General features: G+C 57.6%; 1 pseudogene; it reads right to left on the bottom strand.

The window, feature by feature from the left end:
* Nucleotides 1-1,727: 1,727 nt before the first annotated feature.
* On the bottom strand, nucleotides 1,728-4,563 carry LOC130201615 (piggyBac transposable element-derived protein 4-like; annotated as a pseudogene).
* Between the last annotated feature and the right edge of the window lie 1,594 nt (nucleotides 4,564-6,157).

Genomic DNA, 6,157 nt, shown 5'->3' with positions numbered 1-6,157 from the left:
TTCACACATGTACGTGTATATACAGTTACGCGGGTCAGATTGACCCGAGGACAACGGGAGGGGCACGTGGGATTCAACTCGGGTCTTTCTGACCCAGAGTACGGATACACGCCGGGGTCACTCTGACCCAGACCTGGGTCACTCTGACCCAGAGCTGGGTCTTTTGGACCCAGAGGACAGGGGTAGAGGGCCTGTAATTCACACATGTACGTGTATATACAGTTACGCGGGTCAGATTGACCCGAGGATAACGGGAGGGGCACGTGGGATTCAACTCGGGTCTTTCTGACCCAGAGTACGGATACACCGCTGGGTCACTCTGACCCAGACCTGGGTCACTCTGACCCAGAGCTGGGTCTTTTTGACCCAGAGGACAGGGGTAGAGGCTTGTAATTCACATATGTACGTGTATTTACAGTTACGAGGGTCAGATTGACCCGAGGGCAACGGGAGGGAGCATGAAAAAATGAACATACAGCTTTGAGGCAGTAAAGTGATGAAAGCGTCAGGTATTCATGAAAATATCACGAAACTTGTAAATCCTGTGTCCTAAGACACATAATATGGTGGAAAATCAAGAAAATCTGTATTCTTTCGGAGAATCCACTTTTAGTCTCTGTGCAGGCTGGAAATCAGTTTAACCCTCGTGTTGCCTTTACTCAGAAAGCATACACCCTGCGTCCTGGGGTCAAACTGGAGCCTTGCGCACACACAAACACACACACACACAACCACACACACACACACACACACAACACACACACACACACACTCTGACCCAAAGAACGTAGGCACGTGGGATGCAACTCGGGTCTTTCTGACCCAGGGCGGATCTGGCGGGTCACTCTGACCCAGACCTGGGTCACTCTGACCCAGAGCTGGGTCTTTTTGACCCAGAGGACAGGGGTAGAGGGCCTGTAATTCACACATGTACGTGTATATACAGTTACGCGGGTCAGATTGACCCGAGGACAACGGGAGGGGCACGTGGGATTCAACTCGGGTCTTTCTGACCCAGAGTACGGATACACGCCGGGGTCACTCTGACCCAGACCTGGGTCACTCTGACCCAGAGCTGGGTCTTTTTGACCCAGAGGACAGGGGTAGAGGGCCTGTAATTCACACATGTACGTGTATATACAGTTACGCGGGTCAGATTGACCCGAGGATAACGGGAGGGGCACGTGGGATTCAACTCGGGTCTTTCTGACCCAGAGTACGGATACACGCCGGGGTCACTCTGACCCAGAGCTGGGTCTTTTTGACCCAGAGGACAGGGGTAGAGGCTTGTAATTCACACATGTACGTGTATCTACAGTTACGAGGGTCAGATTGACCCGAGGGCAACGGGAGGGAGCATGAAAAAAAATGAACATACAGCTTTGAGGCAGAAAAGTGATCAAAGCATCAGGTATTCATGAAAATATCACGAAACTTGTAAATCCTGTGTCCTAAGACACATAATATGGTGGAAAATCAAGAAAATCTGTATTCTTTCGGAGAATCCACTTTTAGTCTCTGTGCAGGCTGGAAATCAGTTTAACCCTCGTGTTGCCTTTACTCGGAAATCATACACCCTGCGTCCTGGGGTCAAACTGGAGCCTTGCGCACACACAAACACACACACACACACACAACTACACACACACACACACACACACACACACACACACACACACACACACGTTTTAGTCCCGAGGACAACGGCAGAGGCGATAGAGGGGACCCTAAGCATCGGCACACGTCGGGCAGTATGTCAGCGTGCAGCCCTTGCAGATGTACTTGTTGCACCCGTTGCACACGGTGTATGTTTTAGAGTCCTTCTTCCAGGGGCAGATCTGACACCTCTTTCGCTTACTGGCCACCCCGCGCGGCACGGCGGCGGCGGCGGTCTCGGAGGACAAGGTCTCGGAGGAGGAGGCCGAGGCTTCGCACGCTCCTGCGGCGGCGGCGGCGGCGGCGTCAGAGGAGGAGGAGGAGGAGGACTCGGAGGAGGCCACCCGGGTAGCTTTGGCGACAATGGCGGCGGACGCCTCCGTGCGCGGCAGACGCTTCCGCCTCTCCATGAAGGGATAGGCGAGCGCCTTTCCCAGCAGCTCGAGAAACACCCTCCTCTTGTTGCGTTTGCCGGGCATCCAGTCGGGGTGGACCTCTCGCCATATCACAAAGGCGTCGTAGGCAGACACGTCGAGCATGTTGTGGAAGACGACCAGGGGCCAGCGGGCGGTCATCCTTCGGCAGCTGTAGGTCCCGACGACCTTGTCGAGGTTGTCCACGCCGCCCTTGTTGCGGTTGTAGTCCAGGACGACGAGGGGCTTGGCGTCGGCGCGGTCGCTGACGTCGCCCCGCGCGTGCTTGGTGCTCAGGAGGACCACGTTTTTTTTGCCGCTCTTTTTCGGCAGGTAGGAGACGGCGTGGCGTCGGGCGTGAAGGCAAACATTGACGAAAAAGACGGGTCTCTGGCGCACGCGAGCAGCGCGCGGCAGCTCGGGCTTGTTCTTTCTCACCGTGCCGACCACGGTGTTGTTCCTGAGCAGGAGCAGCCGCGCGAGTTCGTAGGAGGTGAAGAAATTGTCGCACGTGACGTTGCGCCCCGTCAGGCCCTCGGTCACGTCGAGCACGACCCTCGTGCCCAGATTCTTTTCCGGTCGTCCGCCGCTGGGCTTGCCGGTGTAGATTTGCATCTTCCACGCGTAGCTGGACCTGGCGTCGCAGGCCACCCACGACTTGATGCCGTATTTCGCGGGCTTGCTGGGCATGTACTGCCTGAAAGGACACCGGCCTGGCGGACGAGAGCGTGCGAGAGAGAGAGGATTATTATTATTATTATTATTATTATTATTATTACAATTATTACCACCACCACCACCACCACCACCACCACCGTCGCCATCATCATCAAAAGCAGAGCCGGCGGCGGCGGCGGCGGCGGGCGGCCAAACGGTATACCTCTGAAGGGAACCAGTTGCTCGTCCACCGTCACTTCGGGGCCCCGAGTCGAGGAAGGCGGCAGGCGCGCCACCCCCGCTTCCCAGACCTCCCTCACGGCCGCCAGTTTGTCGGTCGCGCGTCTCTCGCCTCGCGTCTCGCGGTCGTCAAAGCGCAGCAGTCTCGACCACGAGTGAAAGCGTTTGAGCGGCATCGTGGCGCGGAAAACGGCCCTGCCGCTCTCGGCGTCCCACAGACTGGAGAGGGCCTCGCCCCGGGACCTGTACACGCCCGCCAAGATCAGCAGGCCCATGTAGGCGCGCAGGTCGGTCTCGTCCATCCTTTCCAGCCGCCGCCGTATTTTCGCGAGCCCTCCAGATTGGTCATCTCCAGGACGATCCTTTCCACGGCCGGCGTGACAAACATGCGGAACGTCGAGGCCGCGTCCCGGGCGTGCGACTTTGCGTACGCCGTGGGCCCCCGGAGCGGGGCGGGCGGCGATTCCGGGCGCCCCGCTCTGTCGTACGGCGTCGAGGACCACGATATTTCACCGTTTTTCGACAGCAAGGTCCGTCTTTTGCCTCGTGAAGCGGCGGCGGCGGCGGCGGCGGCGTCTGCTGCTTCTTCTTCTTCTTCTTCTTCTTCTTCTTCATCGACTTCTTCATCTACTTCTTCATCTACTTCTTCTTCTTGGTCTACTTCTTCTTCTTCGTCTACTTCTTCGTCTTCTTCTTCTTCTACTTCTTTGTCTACTTCTACTTCTTCTTCTACTTCTTCTTTGTCTTCTTCTTCGTCTTCTTCTTCTCCTTCTCCTTCTCCTCCTCCTCCTCCTCCTCCTCCTCCTCCTCCTCCTCCTCCTCTTCCTGACGGTTGACGGACCAACATTTCGACATCCTGAATTCTGGGGAAACGACTCGCGGTCGCAATGGATTTGGCAGAGCGGCGGTCCTCTCCTCCACCACTACAGCCTTCTCGTTCTCGTTTGTATCGTTCCGTTCCTCCGGGTCCTACTCCCGAAGAGGACGCGTCGCGCGCCGGGTCGACGACCCGACCGTCGGCGAAACGAGGCGCCGCCGCCGCCACCACGTCTTTGAGGCGAGGACGACCGCGAGGACGACCGCGACCGCGACCGCTACCGCCTTTTTCTCGCGCTTCTTCTTCTTCTTCTTCTCCTCGTCCTTCTCGTTCATCTCGTTCCATTTCTCCGGGTCCTACTCCCGAAGAGGACGCGTCGGCGAAACGAGGCGCCGCCGCCGCCACCACGTCTTTGAGGCGAGGACGACCGCGAGGACGACCGCGACCGCGACCGCTACCGCCTTTTTCTCGCGCTTCTTCTTCTTCTTCTTCTCCTCCTCGTTCTTCTCGTCCTTTTCGTTCGTCTCGTTCCGTTTCTCCGGGTCCTACTCCCGAAGGGGACGCGTCGCGCGCCGGGTCGACGACCCGACCGTCGGCGAAACGAGGCGCCGTCGCGACGTCTTTGAGGCGAGGACGACCGCGAGGACGACCGCTAGGACGACCGCTAGGACGACCGCTAGGACGACCGCTACCGCGTTCTTCTAATGACGGCGAAGCGTCGCGCGCCGGGTCCACCAGCATTTCGACAATCTGACTTCTGGTGAATCTACGCGCCGTCATGATGACTTTTGGCAACGGCAGCAATAGGAGCGGCAGGCGGCAGCGAGCAGGAGCAGAGGCGAACAAACAGCAGGAGCAGAGGCGAGCAGAGGCAGTAGCAGCAACAAGCAGCAACAAGCAGCAGCAGCAGCAGCAGCAGCAGCAGCAGCAGAGGCGGCGGCACACCACCGGGCACCAAAGACGGCGTTAGTAGTACGCGTCGTCGTCGTCGTCGTCGTCGTCTACACGTCGAGTCGTTATTTTGACCCGAGGGGACGACGCGAGTACGGAACGTTACGTATCGCGGCGTGCGGTCGGCAGTGCGGGCACTCGGGAGCGGGAACTGTTACCGGAGAAGGAAAAAGGGCCGAGGTCTGCGTGTGCGTGCGTGCGTGCGCGTGCGTCTTTGCTTGTAACGCTGCAGGTGATGACCAAATGAAATAAACGCAAGTTTCAAACAACAACAACCACAAGTCCTGTGTCCTGTGATCCTATTTCTCCCCGCGTCAATCTTTTTGCATTTCACGTGAACCGGGAACGTATTCGGCGACGCAATGTTGTGCCGCCGCCGCCGCCGCCGCCTCCGGCTACGTCCGACGTGTGGGAAAGACGTTATTATTATTATTATTATTATTATTATTATTAAAAAGGTGGTTTTCATTATTGTGCAGAAATAAAGTGGTGACGGTGCACGCGTGTAGACGTTTCTGATTAACGGTTTAGCAGAGCGACGGCCCGGTTGGGAAGAAGCCGTTTCCTGTGTGTATGCTTGGGGTTTTTTTTGTGGTTTTTTTTGTGTTTTGTGTTTTCTTCCACGTGTGTCGGGTGTGTTTTTACGGAGTTTACGGTGGTGCTCTGTAGCGCCTACGAAAAGGACAGTCGGAACGGCTTGTGTGTTGGGGTGCGAATGATCTGCAGTTATCTTTCCAGCCCGCAGCCGCCGCCGCCCGCAGACTCTGGAGGTGTACAAGTCCAGGATGGATGGAGGGCGGGCCTGCGTGCGCGCGTGCGTCGGCGGCGGCGGCGGCGGGCCCGGCAGTTGTCTCTGCAGACACAACTGCCGACTGGCCGTCGTAGTCCGTCTGTGTCCCGCTCGGTGGCCGATGACAAAAAAAAAAAACCCACGCGGCGGCGAAGGAAATGAAGCGCGGGGCGGAGCTTTGCGGTGGTTCCGGGCGTCGGGTCGTTTTCACCCGACAGAGAGAAAGGTCAGAAAGACCCGCGTTGAGACCTGGGTCACTCTGACCCAGAGCGGGGTCTTTTTGACCCAGAGGACAGGGGTAGAGGGCCTGTAATTCACACATGTACCTGTATATACAGTTACGCGGGTCAGATTGACCCGAGGACAACGGGAGGGGGGGCGCGTGGGATTCAACTCGGGTCATTCTGACCCAGCAGAGCACGGAGGATACGCGCCGGGGTCACTCTGACCCAAATAACGTAGGCGCGTGGGATGCCACTCGGGTCATTCTGACCCCGCAGAGCACGGATACGAGCCGGGGTCACTCTGACCCAGAGCGGGGTCTTTTTGACCCAGAGGACAGGGGCAGAGGGCCTGTAATTCACACATGTACCTGTATATACAGTTACGCGGGTCAGATTGACCCGAGGACAA

The sequence above is a fragment of the Pseudoliparis swirei genome, chromosome 11 (assembly GCF_029220125.1).
Source record: "Pseudoliparis swirei isolate HS2019 ecotype Mariana Trench chromosome 11, NWPU_hadal_v1, whole genome shotgun sequence".
In the NCBI taxonomy this organism is placed as follows: Eukaryota; Metazoa; Chordata; class Actinopteri; order Perciformes; family Liparidae; genus Pseudoliparis; species Pseudoliparis swirei.
The sequence above is the reverse complement of the archived record's forward strand: the minus strand, read 5'-3'. Positions and strand labels throughout refer to the sequence as shown.